At 38.6% G+C, this 14,357-nt stretch overlaps 1 long non-coding RNA gene and 6 pseudogenes across 1 annotated transcript; 1 reads left to right on the top strand and 6 right to left on the bottom strand.

Moving 5' to 3' along the window:
- Window positions 1–1,669: 1,669 nt before the first annotated feature.
- LOC143932171 (5S ribosomal RNA) lies at window positions 1,670–1,788 on the bottom strand (annotated as a pseudogene).
- Window positions 1,789–1,895: 107 nt separating this feature from the next.
- Window positions 1,896–2,014, bottom strand: LOC143931016 (5S ribosomal RNA; annotated as a pseudogene).
- Window positions 2,015–2,124: 110 nt separating this feature from the next.
- On the bottom strand, window positions 2,125–2,243 carry LOC143931245 (5S ribosomal RNA; annotated as a pseudogene).
- A 527-nt stretch (window positions 2,244–2,770) lies between these two features.
- LOC143931376 (5S ribosomal RNA) lies at window positions 2,771–2,889 on the bottom strand (annotated as a pseudogene).
- Window positions 2,890–3,383: 494 nt separating this feature from the next.
- Window positions 3,384–10,965, top strand: LOC143930468 (uncharacterized). The gene is made up of 2 exons (XR_013262775.1): window positions 3,384–4,299; window positions 7,468–10,965. It is a non-coding gene; the product is annotated as an uncharacterized LOC143930468 (long non-coding RNA).
- Window positions 10,966–11,338: 373 nt separating this feature from the next.
- On the bottom strand, window positions 11,339–11,457 carry LOC143931750 (5S ribosomal RNA; annotated as a pseudogene).
- A 276-nt stretch (window positions 11,458–11,733) lies between these two features.
- On the bottom strand, window positions 11,734–11,852 carry LOC143932324 (5S ribosomal RNA; annotated as a pseudogene).
- Window positions 11,853–14,357: the final 2,505 nt, after the last annotated feature.

Genomic DNA, 14,357 nt, shown 5'->3' with positions numbered 1-14,357 from the left:
TGTATTCAGCCACATGTCTTTGGTAATGTTAATAAGTGTATATTTATTGGTTTGCGCAAATGTTATAGCGTCTGAAAACGATGGTACATTTTCTGGAATTTACGCATCTTTTAGTTTATGACTGCCTATCTCATTTCTTGAGGTGCTAATATGGCATGGTTGACTTCTTTTTTTCCCTTGTTTCCCAAGGTGACCATCTTGGTGTTTGTCAAGAGGGTTGAGGGTGCCAAAAGTGAGTGCCTATGGCAACATCACCCTGAAAGCATCTGATACTAAGCAGGGACGGGCCTGGTTAGTACCTAGATGGGAGACCGCCTGGGAATACCCTCTTGAGAAATGCCAAGATGGTCACCTTGGGGAACCACAAAAAAAGGCAGTCTCCCATCCAGGTACTAAGCAGGCCCATCTCTGCTTAGTCTTCAAGACCAGATGAGATCGGGTGCTTTCAGAGTGGAGTGGCCATAGGCAATCTCTTCTGGCACCCAAAACCCTCTTGAGAAATGCCAAGAAGGTCATCTTGGGAAACCAGATATACAAAACAGGTCAACTAATGCAGGTACTAACCAGGCCCGACTCTGCTTAGCCTCCAAGATCAGGTGCTTTCAGGGTGATGTGGCTGTAGGCAATCTCTTTGGGCACACTCCACCCTCTTGACAAACGCCAAGATGGTCATCAAACAAGGGAAAACAAAACAAGTTAACGGCAAAAAAAAAAAAAAAGATGCCTATGGCACATGCTATTCTCAGGCGGTCTCCCATCCAGGTACTGACCAGGCCTGACCCTGTTTAGCCTCCGAGATCAGACGAGATTAGGGCTTTGAGGGTGATGTGGCCATAGGCAATCTCTTTGGGCACCGTCAACCCTCTTGACAAACCTCAAGATGGTCACCTTGGGAAACAAGGGAAAAAAACAAGTCGACGCAAAAAAAAAAAAAAGAAGACTGCAGCTCCTGGTATTCCCAGGCGGTCTCCCCTCCAGATGCTAATCAGGCCCGAACCTGCTTAGCCTCCAAGATAAGACGAGATTTTGAGCTTTCAGGGTGATGAGGCCAAAGACAATCTCTTTGGGCACCCTAAACCTCCTTCACAAATGCCAAGATAGTCACCATGGAAAACAAGGAAAAATAAGTCAACGCCAAAAAAAAATAAAAGAAGCCTATGCTACCTGGTATTCCCAGGCAGTCTCCCATCCAGGTACTAACCAGGCCTAAGCCTGCTTAGCCTCCGAGATTAGACAAGATTGGTCGCTTTCAAGGTGATGTGGCCATAGGAAATCTCTTTGGGTGCCCTCAATCGTCTTGACAAACGCCAAGATAATAACCTTGGGAAACAAGGGAAAAAAATAAGTCAACGCCCCCCCCCCCCCCCAAAAAAAGAAGCCTACATCACCTTGTATTACCAGGCGGTTTCCCATTCAGGTACTAACCAGGCCCTACCCTGCCCATAGGCAATCTCTTTGGGCACCCTCATCCCTCTTGACAAATGCAAAGATGGTCACTAAGCCCGACCCTGCTTAGCCTCCGAGATCAGACGAGATTGGGCGCTTTCACGGTGATATGGCCATAGGCAATCTCTTTCGGCACCCTCAACCCTTTTGACAAACGCCAAGATGGTCACCTTAGGAAACAAGGGGAAAAAAAACAAGTCAACATAAAAAAAAAAAAAAAAGAAACCTACGGCACTTGGTATTCCCAGGGGGTCTCCCATCCAGGTTTTAACCAGCCCCAACTCTGCTAAGCCTCCAAGATCAGATGAGATTGGTTGCTTTCAGGGAGATGTGGCCGTAGGCAATCGCTTTGGGGACTCTCAACCCTCTTGAAAAATCCCAAGATGGTCACCTTGGTAAACAAGGGAAATTAACAAGTCAACTCCCAAAAAAAAAAAAAAAAAAAAAAAAGTCTATGCCACCTGGTATTCCCAGGCAGTCTCCCATCCAGGTACTAACCAGGCCCGACCCTGCTTAACATCCGAGATCAGATGAGATCAGGCGCATTCAGGGTGATGTAGCCGTAGACCATCGTGCTGGCCACTCTAAACCCTCTTGACAAACGGCAAGATGGTCACCTCTGCAAACAAGCAAAAAAATTAAAACAGGTCTTCAACGCCAACAACATATAAAAAAAAAAGCCTACGGCACCTGGTATTCCCAGGGGGTCTCCCATCCAGGTTCTAACCAGGCCCGACCCTGCTAAGCCTCCGAGATCAGATGAGATTTGTTGCTTTCAGGGAGATATGGCCGTATTCAATTGCTTTGGGCACTCTCAACCCTCATAAAAAACGCAAAGATGGTCACCTTAGTAAACAAGGGAAAATAACAAGTCAACACCCAAAAAAAAAAAAAGTCTATGCCACCTGGTATTCCCAGGCAGTCTCCCATCCAGGTACTAACCAGGCCTGACCCTGCTTATCCTCTGAGATTAGACGAGATTGGTCGCTTTCAAACTGTTTTGGCCATAGGAAATTTCTTTGGGCGCCCTCAACCGTCTTGACAAACGCCAAGATAATCACCTTGGGAAACAAGGGAGAAAACAAGTCAACGCCAAAAAAAAAAGAAAAAAAGAAGCCCGTGGCACTGGGTATTCCCAGGAGGTCTCCCATTTGTTACTAACCAGGCCAAATGCTGCTCAACCTCCGGGATCAGACAAGATCAGGAGCTTTCAGGGTGATGTAGCCATAGGCAATCTCTTTCGGCACCCTCAACCCTCTTGACAAACGCCAAGATGGTCACCTTGGGAAACAAGGGAAAAAAAACAAGTCAACAAAAAAAAAGAAACCTACAGCACTTGGTATTCCTAGGGGGTCTTCCATCCAGGTTCTAACCAGGCCCAACCCTGCTAAGCATCCGAGATCAGATGAGATCAGTTGCTTTCAGGGAGATGTGGCTGTAGGCAATCGCTTTGGGCACCCTGAACCCTCTTGAAAAAAAAGCCCAAAAAAGAAAAAAAGAGAAGCCTATGGCACCTTGTATTCCCAGGCAGTCTCTCATCCAGGTACTAACCAGGCCTGATCATGCTTAGCCTCCGAGATTAGTCACTTTCAGGGCAATGTGGCCATAGGCAATTTCTTCGGACACCCTCAACCATCTTGACAAACGCCAATATAGTCACCTTGGGAAACAAGGGAAAAAAACAAGTAAACGCAAAAAAATAAATAAGCCTACGGCACCTGGCCATCCAGGTATTAACCAGGCTCAGCCCCTGCTTAGCCTCCGAGGTGAGACAAGATGGGGCGCTTTCAAGGTGATGTGGCCGTAGCCAATCTTTTTGGGCACCGTCAACCCCCTTGACAAATGCCAAAATACACTTTGGGAAACAAGGGAAAAAACAAGTCAACGCCCCAAATGAAAAAAAAAAGGAAGCCTATTCCTAGGTGGTCTCTGTTATATTCTTAATATCTAAATTTTAATTGGCTTTATTATACTTTATTCAGGATAATAATATTCCCATATTTTCATACTGTGTGAATGGAAAAACCTTTGAGTCAATTAATTCTGTGTTATGGCTTGCATAGCTGGAAAAGTAAATATTTAAAACCTGTCAGGATTTTGATGAATATTGTATATTTTATATATACTTTCAAGGGCTATGTAAAGTGATATTGTTTATGTAAACTTATCTAGTTCAATATATATATGTTTTTAGAAGGTCTTTCATATGTAAGAAGAGACCATATTTGTATTAGACAGAAACCCCCTCTCATATCTATTTCCTGCCAGTTCATTAGAAGCTAGAATTGCATTTTAAGTAGTAACACATGTTAGCTCTATAACAACCACCCTTAGCCCCCACCTCTGTGGAGGAGGAGTTATCTTTCGGGCGGGAGATTAGAGCTTGGGTAATATAATGAGTGATGGGAGGAGGGGGGCTCCTCTTGAATTTTACAGACAGAAGGACACATGTCTTGCACACAGGCTGCCAGCAGAATCATTGTACTATTTTTGTAAGCATCCTTTTGTATTTAAATGTGTACAAATAAATACACATTTTTGAATTACGCTGACTCAGATCTAATTAAGGAAATTCGTCTCACAAGAATTGATTGATTTCAACATAAGACTTTGAAATATCATTATTTCATAATATTTCATATTTCTTATATTACAATTGGCGAATTCCAGCCAGTTCAATCATAAGTCGGAAGTTTTTTTTTCCAAACTTCATCCTTTGATCAGAGGGGAATGAATTGATGAACAGAGATTAAACTTCGCAAAGATTGAAAAAGAACCTAGAAGAAAAATCGATCGATTGATTGTGAAAGACCGGAGAATTTCCAGGAAAAAACTGACGGGTTTTTTTATTTGGTGAGTAGAAACGTAATTATGGAATTTGTAGCTGTTTTAGCTGATGAAAGTACATTAGAATTTAAAGGTTTATCGAAACAGGTCTCTGATGCTGTTTTATGGAAATTAATGTATGATCAATGCTTTCAGGCAAATGCTGACATTGAGAAGGATAGATTCTCATTAGTTAAAACAAAGAAAAAAGTACGTAATATAATGAAACTTGTTAAAAGTTATAATGATATGGTGTTTGATATGCCAGGAAAACAAAGTCAAAGTGTAACTGAAAATGTACTTTTTGAATCTAGTTGTTCAAATTGTGAGACTTTTTGTACATATATTGAAAATTTAGAGAATGAAATAGAAATTGCAGCAAAGCAGGAGAAGAAATATACTGAACAATTATTGACTGAAAAAATTGAATTGGAACATAGAATTGATGCATTATTGCAATCTCTGAAAGAAAATGAAAATCAAATAGGTTTTTTGGAAAGCTGTGTGCATGGAAATATTTTAAATTTGTTTAAGACCCAGTTATTACAAGCTGAGATTCCTGCACATGTTCAGTGCTCAAGGATGGAGGATGATGAACATATGATGAAGGCAGATGTGAACGTCATATCCTGTAAAGAGTCAAATGTTAATATTTCCTCAGACAATGAGAGTGGGAAGTCAGTTGACTTAAATAATACTGATATTAAACAGAAATGTAGATTTTCATCGCCATATGCTCAGAGGAAAGTCTATAAAAAGTTGAATAATAATAATACACAAAAGAGGTTGTATTATCCGAAAATTTTGCCCAGGCGTCAAGAAGTTTATTCTGTACGTTGGCACAGTAATCTGAGGTATAGAGGTCATAATAAGCAAATTCATTTTTCTTCTAAGAACCAAAGACAAAGATTGCAAACTGAAAATAGTCCATTAAGACAGGAAAGGTTTAATTATGTAGCATATAACACTCTGAAAACAGTCAGCAGTCCTTAAATTAACTGCAGATATGGTAAGAATTTTCTGGTTGACGTTTAATGGCTATGAATAAGGATTGATATGAGTTTAAAAAGATTTGGTTTTGACGTTTGGAATATTATTGAGGGTTTTGATATAATTTTAATATTTTTCAAGGATAATCTATTGGATTATTATTTTTTATCAATGTTTCATTGTCATGAGTATTAAGTTTTTATTTTTGTTTTGTTCTGGCTGAACATTGAAAGGACTTGAAAAAATGGTTTTAAGAATAGTTGTGTATTCAGTAACTGAAGACCTTTTCAGCATGGTACTCAATTAGCAATTGAATGAATAGACAACAAGGAGAGACAGAGAAAAGTGATGAGCTTGTATTTGTTGATTTAAACCGCATTGAGTATTGACAAGGAAGAGAAGTAAGGTTCACTAATGATTTAGAGTGATAGTTCATATGTTGTATGTTATCTATGTAGAGGTTTTGTGGATTCATCCAATAAGACTCTTGTGCAGAAAGAGACATTAGAAGTAGTTTTTGACCTTGCAGAGAGTAATTCTTTTGCATATGTTATTGTAAAAATTCCATCACATAAAAAGATAGTGAGTTATCTGTAGGTAACAGAACAGCAGAATTCATTGGCAAAGGAAGCAGCTTTTGCATGGAGAGTTAGTAATTCAACCTGGAATGGTATCTATTAATGTTGTGAAAAAATGGACACACAGATTCCTTTAATTTCAGAGGGAAAAAAGGTCACAATCTTTTTTATCCTCATAGGGTGCCACAGAGTTATTATTTGGGTCATTAGACCATAAGTTTGTGTCATGACAAAAAAGGATTTTCGTGTTTTTATATAAATCACAACACCTTCAGGTGGGATTCACTAATGATGATGCTTTAACTATTGTTTAGAGGTTGAATAATCATGTTTTTCTAGTTTGGGATATATCAGCAAACTTCAGTTGTGACAGAGGATGTGTAATATCAGGGAATAAAAACAGAAATTTCATGTATGATAACATTCACAGTTTGTAGGTATTATTGTGAGGATGTATCGGATAATTAAATCTAGGATTGATAAATGTTGTTGGACAAAGGAAATATTTGGGTTGATGTTGTTCCAGTTATTTTTAATGGATGTAAGAAGCACAATTTCTGATGCTACAAAGTATTCTCCTTTTGAGTTTAAAAGAAAAAGTAAAATGGCGTTTGTATTGCCTCGTGGAGTCATAATTGGTTGAAGAAGAGATACAAAATGGTTTCTCTAAAAATTTTCAGTTGAGAAAATAAAATGGAGTTTGTGTTGCCTCGTGGAGTAAGAAGGTATACAAAATGGTTCCTCCTCATATTTCTAAGTTTGAAAAAGAAAGTTAATTCATGATAAAAAGTGTCTTTGTTAGTTAAAAATATAAGTTTTTATATTACAATGTTTCTTGATTAAGAGATTAAGAAATAATTTGTATATATATTGATAAGGTAAAAAGGTTTGTGTATGTTTAAAATGATTTTTTACAAAGGGTTATTCATAGCAACCCTTAGGAATTTAGAATGAGACACCCATTGTTTTAGAAAGGTGGGAGGGAAAATACTCATTCTGTGGAACAATATAGCTCAGCGGAACTTTTAAGCTAGTCTTAAAAAGGAAAAAGGTGGGAGTTGGTGTTTAGGAGTAGAATTTTGTAACAAGAGAGGAGACAGTCAATTACTGGAGGGCATACATTCCAGGGAGATTTTTTCTCCAGCACACACAAGACACATATATATCATGAAGGATTGTTATTAAATCCATGCACATATCGGATTTAATCTTCAGAATAATCTATTTTTTGATATTTTACAATTGATATTGTTTTTTGTAACATTTTGTTATTTTGTGGTTAAACCAAAAATTATCTTTTGTATAAGATAAGCGGTCTATTAAGTAGACCAGTAACAGAAAGGTTTATTTAAGATAAAATTAGATATTGTTGACACAAGTCTAACACAGAAAAGATAAAAGATGATTAAAGAAGTGTTACATGTGAGGCCACACCCAGAGATGGTGACACTCACAGAGTTTCAGGAGTTGAAACATGGAAAAGTAATTGGGAAAGTCTATGGACATTTTGCGATGTTCAAGGGGTACAAATACTTTCTTAGTTCAGTGAAACAAGTATGCAGAAAGAAAAATGTGGGTATAACAAATTTTATATTCCAAGATAATGATGCTGCCTTTATTTTTTCAGGAATTAAAAATAAAAATCGAACTTGAAGAAAGTGCGTATTCCAAAAGAAAAAGATGTCAGCACAACAAATGAAAAGTTTTAAAGAGAGGAAGTGTATCATCACTACAGGATGCATCTTTTCCCTAGTGACAATTTTATTTGTGATAAGATATATTAAGAATTGCTCAAGTTATATAAAGACTAACAGGAATGAAGAATTACACAACAAAGATCATATGTTATTCAGAAATAAGAGAGATGTAGACATTGATATCAATGCAGATGAATTGAAAAATAAGAACATTGATATCATTACAAAGGACAAAAATGATAGAGTTATTGATATTAGTGCATATGATAAAAATCATAATTTTAGAGATGTTGATATTAATACAGCAGAAGATTTGTATGGATTTTTGTGTATTGGAGATGGATATCTTTGTTGTTTACAATTGTATTTCATTCACAGCAATGATATTGACATCAAAGTTAAAATAGAATCCAAAACAAAGTTTGTTAAAATGCAGGGATCTTATAGACTAAATAACAAAACCGGAACTTTTGAGTGTAACATATTGTTGAGGAGTTTCTGGTCTATATTTTTAAAGGGTAATGAGTCAACAATTTGGTCTGGAGATGTTACTAATATTATGACAAGATCTGGGAAAATACTTTATTCCTTTGATCAATTTTATTATCTTTTTCAAAGTTTTGTAAAGATATTAAATCCAAAATATTTAAACATCATTGGAGATGAAAAAGGAGACGTTGTAAGAACATGGGATTTTAAAGTTATAAGAAAATTTACTGAAATAAGGGTCAAAATCGATATCTTTATAGTTGATAAGATTGTTCCAGAAATTAATATTTTCCCACAATCTTTGAAAATTATGGAAGATAAAGATAATTTGCATTTGATATGTGATACAAAAATATCTTTACCTCAAAATTCATTGTTGACTTGGAAAAGGAATGGTGAGTTTTTGGGTAGTTTTCTTTATAGTTCAACTATCATAATTCATAAAGGAATTTTTGGTAGTGTGAATTGGATCAATAATACATTTGTTTATCAACAAATGAGAGTATCTTTGAATGATACTGGTATATATGAATGTTGCATATCAATAGAAAATTATCCGGTGAAATGTGCAAAGGCAAGTGTTGTTGTTATGTCTCCAAGGAAAACTCCATGTGTCAATAAGAAAAGTTTCTCTGCAAGTCCTTTTCAGATTAACCATTTCCAATCCAGAACTCTTTTGAGAGAGGGAAAGTTTGTCATTGTTTTGTGGAACTTTAATGTTTCAGAATGGAAAATTTCTACAAGGTTTCCACAATGTCAAGGACATCTGGTTAATATGGAATTGGGTATTGAGAGATGGTTTGGAATTAATAATAGAAATTATAACAGAAATAAGCGTGGTATTGTTGAAGGTATTTTAGGAGGGATTGGCACAATCGGGAGTATAACAAATAGTATGGATATTAGTACTTTAAAGTCTGATCTAGAAACCGCTGGTTTAGTGGGAAGTAATGGTATTAAAATACAAAGACATTTAAATCAGATTTTAGAAAATATGGTAATTAAAACTGCTAATATAATGGGTCCATCTATTTTACATCTTCAAAATATTACTCTTGATCTGATGAGAAGTGAACAACATTCTCATATAGCCAGAGCATGTTTAGAAATTCAAACGGAATATTCCACTAATTTTAAAATAATTGCGCAAGCATTTCAGAGTGGAATAACTCCTCTTGGCATTTTACAGTATTTGCCCAAAGAATATTTATATGCGATAAATCATACAGATTTATGGGTAAATAAATGGATAGGATGCAAGCAGGACATATGTTATAGTTCTTCTATGATTCCAATAGCCGGAAAAGAACAAATTTTGGTTCCAATCACTGTTTTGGGATTACCTGTCAGTAATACACAATTATTATACTATAAATTACAGTATACAGATTTTGTATTTAACAATGAAAATTCTGAATTAGAACAATTGGATTTGTCATCATGTTTACAATTCCAGTCTAAAATTATATGTTTACCTAATCAAGATAAAAGCATATTTCATTCTTGTTATCATAATCATACATTATGTTCAGCAAGAATTGAAAATAAAATTAATTCTGAATTAGTTACTCGTGTAGATAAAAAGAAGGTTTGTTTTCAAATTATGTCAGATACAGAAAGGGTTAAAACTTTTTTCTCTTCTTGTACAAATACAGAAAACCTAAATCAAGGGTTGTATTGTATAGAAGGAGATATTGTTGCAATAAGTATTGATGGGTTGAGAACAAATTTAACAAATATGTTTATGAAAAATATTAGCGCTCTACCTACACAGTATAATATTTCCCAAATAGATGAATTTCCATGGGAAAAATGGGCAAATATAATTCAAAAGGATCAAGGTTTATTAATAGCTTTGGCTAAGGAATTGCAGAATGCAGAAGTATTGTTTAAACATGAACAAGGTAATTTGCAAGAAATATCACATCAATGGTCAGAATTTTCAGGAAGTAATTGGTGGAAAAGATTTAGTAATAGTGTATCCATGTGGGGAAAAACTTCGATAACTTCAGCAGCAGGAAATATTTTATCACATCCTATTGTAATTATTTTTATTATTATCATGTTATTCCTTATATTCCAGTTATGTTTAATGTTTAGAATGAAAAAATTATATTATCGAATTAGAAGTGATATTAAGAAAGGAGATGATTTGTTACAAAGTAAATTAAAGAGGAAAATGCATTTTGAAGGTATGAATTCAGTTTTGCATGACAAAACATTTGGAATTATTGAATCAAAGTTTGTTTGAATGTGACATGAATGATGATGGATGAATTTTTAATCTGAAAAATATGATTAGTATTCATATTTCAGAGGGGAATGTTATATTCTTAATATCTAAATTTTAATTGGCTTTATTATACTTTATTCAGGATAATAATATTCCCATATTTTCATACTGTGTGAATGGAAAAACCTTTGAGTCAATTAATTCTGTGTTATGGCTTGCATAGCTGGAAAAGTAAATATTTAAAACCTGTCAGGATTTTGATGAATATTGTATATTTTATATATACTTTCAAGGGCTATGTAAAGTGATATTGTTTATGTAAACTTATCTAGTTCAATATATATATGTTTTTAGAAGGTCTTTCATATGTAAGAAGAGACCATATTTGTATTAGACAGAAACCCCCTCTCATATCTATTTCCTGCCAGTTCATTAGAAGCTAGAATTGCATTTTAAGTAGTAACACATGTTAGCTCTATAACAACCACCCTTAGCCCCCACCTCTGTGGAGGAGGAGTTATCTTTCGGGCGGGAGATTAGAGCTTGGGTAATATAATGAGTGATGGGAGGAGGGGGGCTCCTCTTGAATTTTACAGACAGAAGGACACATGTCTTGCACACAGGCTGCCAGCAGAATCATTGTACTATTTTTGTAAGCATCCTTTTGTATTTAAATGTGTACAAATAAATACACATTTTTGAATTACGCTGACTCAGATCTAATTAAGGAAATTCGTCTCACAAGAATTGATTGATTTCAACATAAGACTTTGAAATATCATTATTTCATAATATTTCATATTTCTTATATTACAGTCTCCCATCCAGGTACTTACCAGGCCCGACCCTACCCATGGGCAATCTCTATGGGCACCCTCATCCCTCTTGACAAATGCAAAGATGGCCACTAGGCCCGACCATGCTTAGTCTCCGAGATCAGATGAGATTGGGCGCTTTCACGGTGATATGGCTGTAGGCAATCCCTTTGGGTATCCTCAACCCTTTTTGACAAACGCCAAGATGGTCACCTTGAGAAACAAGGGAAAAAAACAAGTCAATGCCAAAAAGAAAAAAAAAGAAGCCTATAGCACCTGATATTCCCAGGCGGTCTCCCATCCAAGTACTAACCAGGCCCGCCACTGCTTAGTCTCCGAGATCAGATGAGATGGTTCGCTTTCAGGGTGATGTGGCCGTAGGCAAGCTCTTTATGCAACTTCAACCCTCTTGACAAATGCCAAGATGGTATCCATGGGTAAAAAGAGAAAAAAAGAAAAGAAACCTACAGCACCTAGTATTCCCAGGCGGTCTCCCATCTGCGTACTAACCCAGCCCGCCCTTACTTCTCAGAGTAGTAGGGTGATGTGCCGTAGACAATCTCTTTGGGCACCCTCAACCCTCTTGACAAATGCCAAGATTGTCACCTTGGGAAACAAGGGAAAAAAACAAGTCAACACCAAAAAAATTTAAAAAAATAAACCTACGGCACCTGGTACTCCCAGGTGGTCTCCCATCCAGGTACTAACCAGGCCCGACCCTGCATAACCTCCGAGATCGGACAAGATAGGGTGCTTTCAGGGTGATGTGCCCATAGGCAATTGCTTTGGGCACCCTCAACTCTCTTGACAAACACCAAGATTGTCACCTTGGTAAACAAGGGAAAATAACAAGTCAACGGCAAAAAAAAAAGAAGCCTATGCCACATGGTATTCCCAGGCAGTCTCCCATCCAGGTACTAACCAGGCCTGACCCTGCTTAGCCTCCGAGATTAGGCCATTTGACCTGACCATCCGCATCAACTCTTATGGAGTTGATCTTTGCCCGAGGCAAGAGCACCTTTTTCGTGGGCTCTGTCTACGATCAGACCCAAGTACTCCAGCTTTTTTAGCAGTATTAAGGAAGATTTCTCTAGGTTTAGAATCCGAACTCTTCAGATGGTTGTAGTGCGTATGCTTTGCTCCAAATGAGCCAACTGATTAGTAACAGATTGTCTAGGTATGCTACGACTTATGCCATGTGCCCTTAATCTGGCTAGAGGTGGACCCAGCACTTTAGTGAACACCTGGGGTGCTGTGGCTAGCCCAAAGGGTAGGGCTACGAACTGGAAATGCTGCTGTTCCAACTCAAACCGCAGAACTCTTGATGAGTGGGAAATATAGGGACATGCAGATATGTATCCCTGATGTCGATTGATACCAGAAGCTCTCCTCCTAGGATATAAACTACTGACCTGATAGTCTCCATGCGAAAGGCATGTATCTTTAGGAACGGCTTTAGATTTTTTAAATCTAGAATGGGTCTGACATGTCCCTTTGGTTTCGGTACTGTAAAAAGGTTTGAATAAAACCCCAAGCCTTGCTCCTTTTTGGGGGATCTGTATGATCACCCTTTGAGATATTAATTGGTCTAGTGCTTGACCTCAGGAAGCAAGACGGTAGAAAGTGCCAAAATTCCAGCTTGTACCTCATCGTTACAGTGGAGATGACCCATCTGTCCAGAATTTCTTGCTTTCCAGAATTCTGGAAACTGTAGAAGTCTTCCCCCCCACTTTGGTGAGGGGTGTTGCCTCTTCACGATGAGGCTTTATGATTCTGCTTTGCAGGTTTCCGACCCCAGGACTTCTTTTAAAGCCTGGGTCTGACTTTGGGATTTTCCTCTAGAGTGTGACGGTGGAGGCCGCCACCTCTGCCTAGAGGCGGAAGCCCCTGGCATAGGGGGAAAGAGCCCTTTTAAATGAAGGGCGTTTATACTTTCTTTTGACTGGCAAAAGAGTACTTTTCCCATTAGAAATTGTTTGGATATATTTATCCAAGTTTTCTCCAAATAGTCACTCCCCATGAAAAGGAGCCCAGTTACAAGGTCTTTACATGATGCTTCAGCTGACCAAATTTTTTAACCACGGGATTCTACGCATATGCACAAGCATAAGACATGACGCCTGGTGAATAGAATCTTTAATAGCATATATGGCAAAGCATAATGCTTTTGGTAGTTCAGCCAAATCTCTGGCTTGTTGTGCAGGAAGCTCTCTAAGGGCCTGTTTAAATTGGTCCTTTAGGGATTGACAGACGCTTATTGCAGCGACTGCAGACTAAGTAGTTTCACCTGCCATGGAAAAAGTAGATCTTAACAGGGATTTCAACTCCTTATCTGTTGGATCCTTAAGAATCGGTGCATTGTCTACTGGACAAGTTAGGTCTTTATTCACATTGTAAATTGCAGTGTCAACTGCTGGTATTTTCCATCTTTTGTGTGTCCCCCTGTTTGAGAGAGTGTGTCCCCTGTGTGTGTGCCTCCCCTTGTGTGTGTCTCCCCTTGTGTGTGTGTGTGTGTCCCCCTGTGTGTGTGTCTCCCTGTGTGTGTCTCCCACTGTGTGTGTGTCTTCCCCTGTGTGTGTGTGTCCCTGTGTGTGTGTGTGTCCCCGTGTGTGTGTGTGTGTGTCCCCCTGTGTGTGTGTGTGTCCCTGTGTGTGTGTGTCCCACACCTGCACAGGGAGACACGGGGGGAGCACACAGGGGGAAACTGGAGGAAGAACGCACACACAGGGACACACACACACAGGGACACACACACACAGGGACACACACACACACAGGGGGACACACACACAGGGGGACACACACACACAGGGGAAGACACACACACAGTGGGAGACACACACAGGGGGACACACACACAGGGGGACACACACACACACACACAAGGGGAGACACACACAAGGGGAGGCACACACACAGGGGACACACTCTCTCAAACAGGGGGACACACACACACACGGGGACACACACACTCCCACCACACACACAGGGGGATACACACTCACACACACACACAGGGGGACACACACACACAGGGGGACACACACTCACCACACAGGGGGACACTCTCACACACACACACATACAGGGACACACACACGGGGAGACACACACACACGGGGACACTCACACACACGGGGGACACACACACACGGGGGGACACACACAGGGACACACACATAGGGGGACATGACATACAAACTCTGATTGACCTACCTGACCAGGAGGAGATAGACTTCATGTGTTCAGGTACTACAGCAGCAGCTCATCCGTGGTGCTGGTG

Source organism: Lithobates pipiens, unplaced genomic scaffold (assembly GCF_037356315.1).
Source record: "Lithobates pipiens isolate NorthernLeopardFrog02 unplaced genomic scaffold, aLitPip1_a1.2 Scaffold_25, whole genome shotgun sequence".
NCBI classification, from domain to species: Eukaryota; Metazoa; Chordata; class Amphibia; order Anura; family Ranidae; genus Lithobates; species Lithobates pipiens.
The sequence above is the reverse complement of the archived record's forward strand: the minus strand, read 5'-3'. Positions and strand labels throughout refer to the sequence as shown.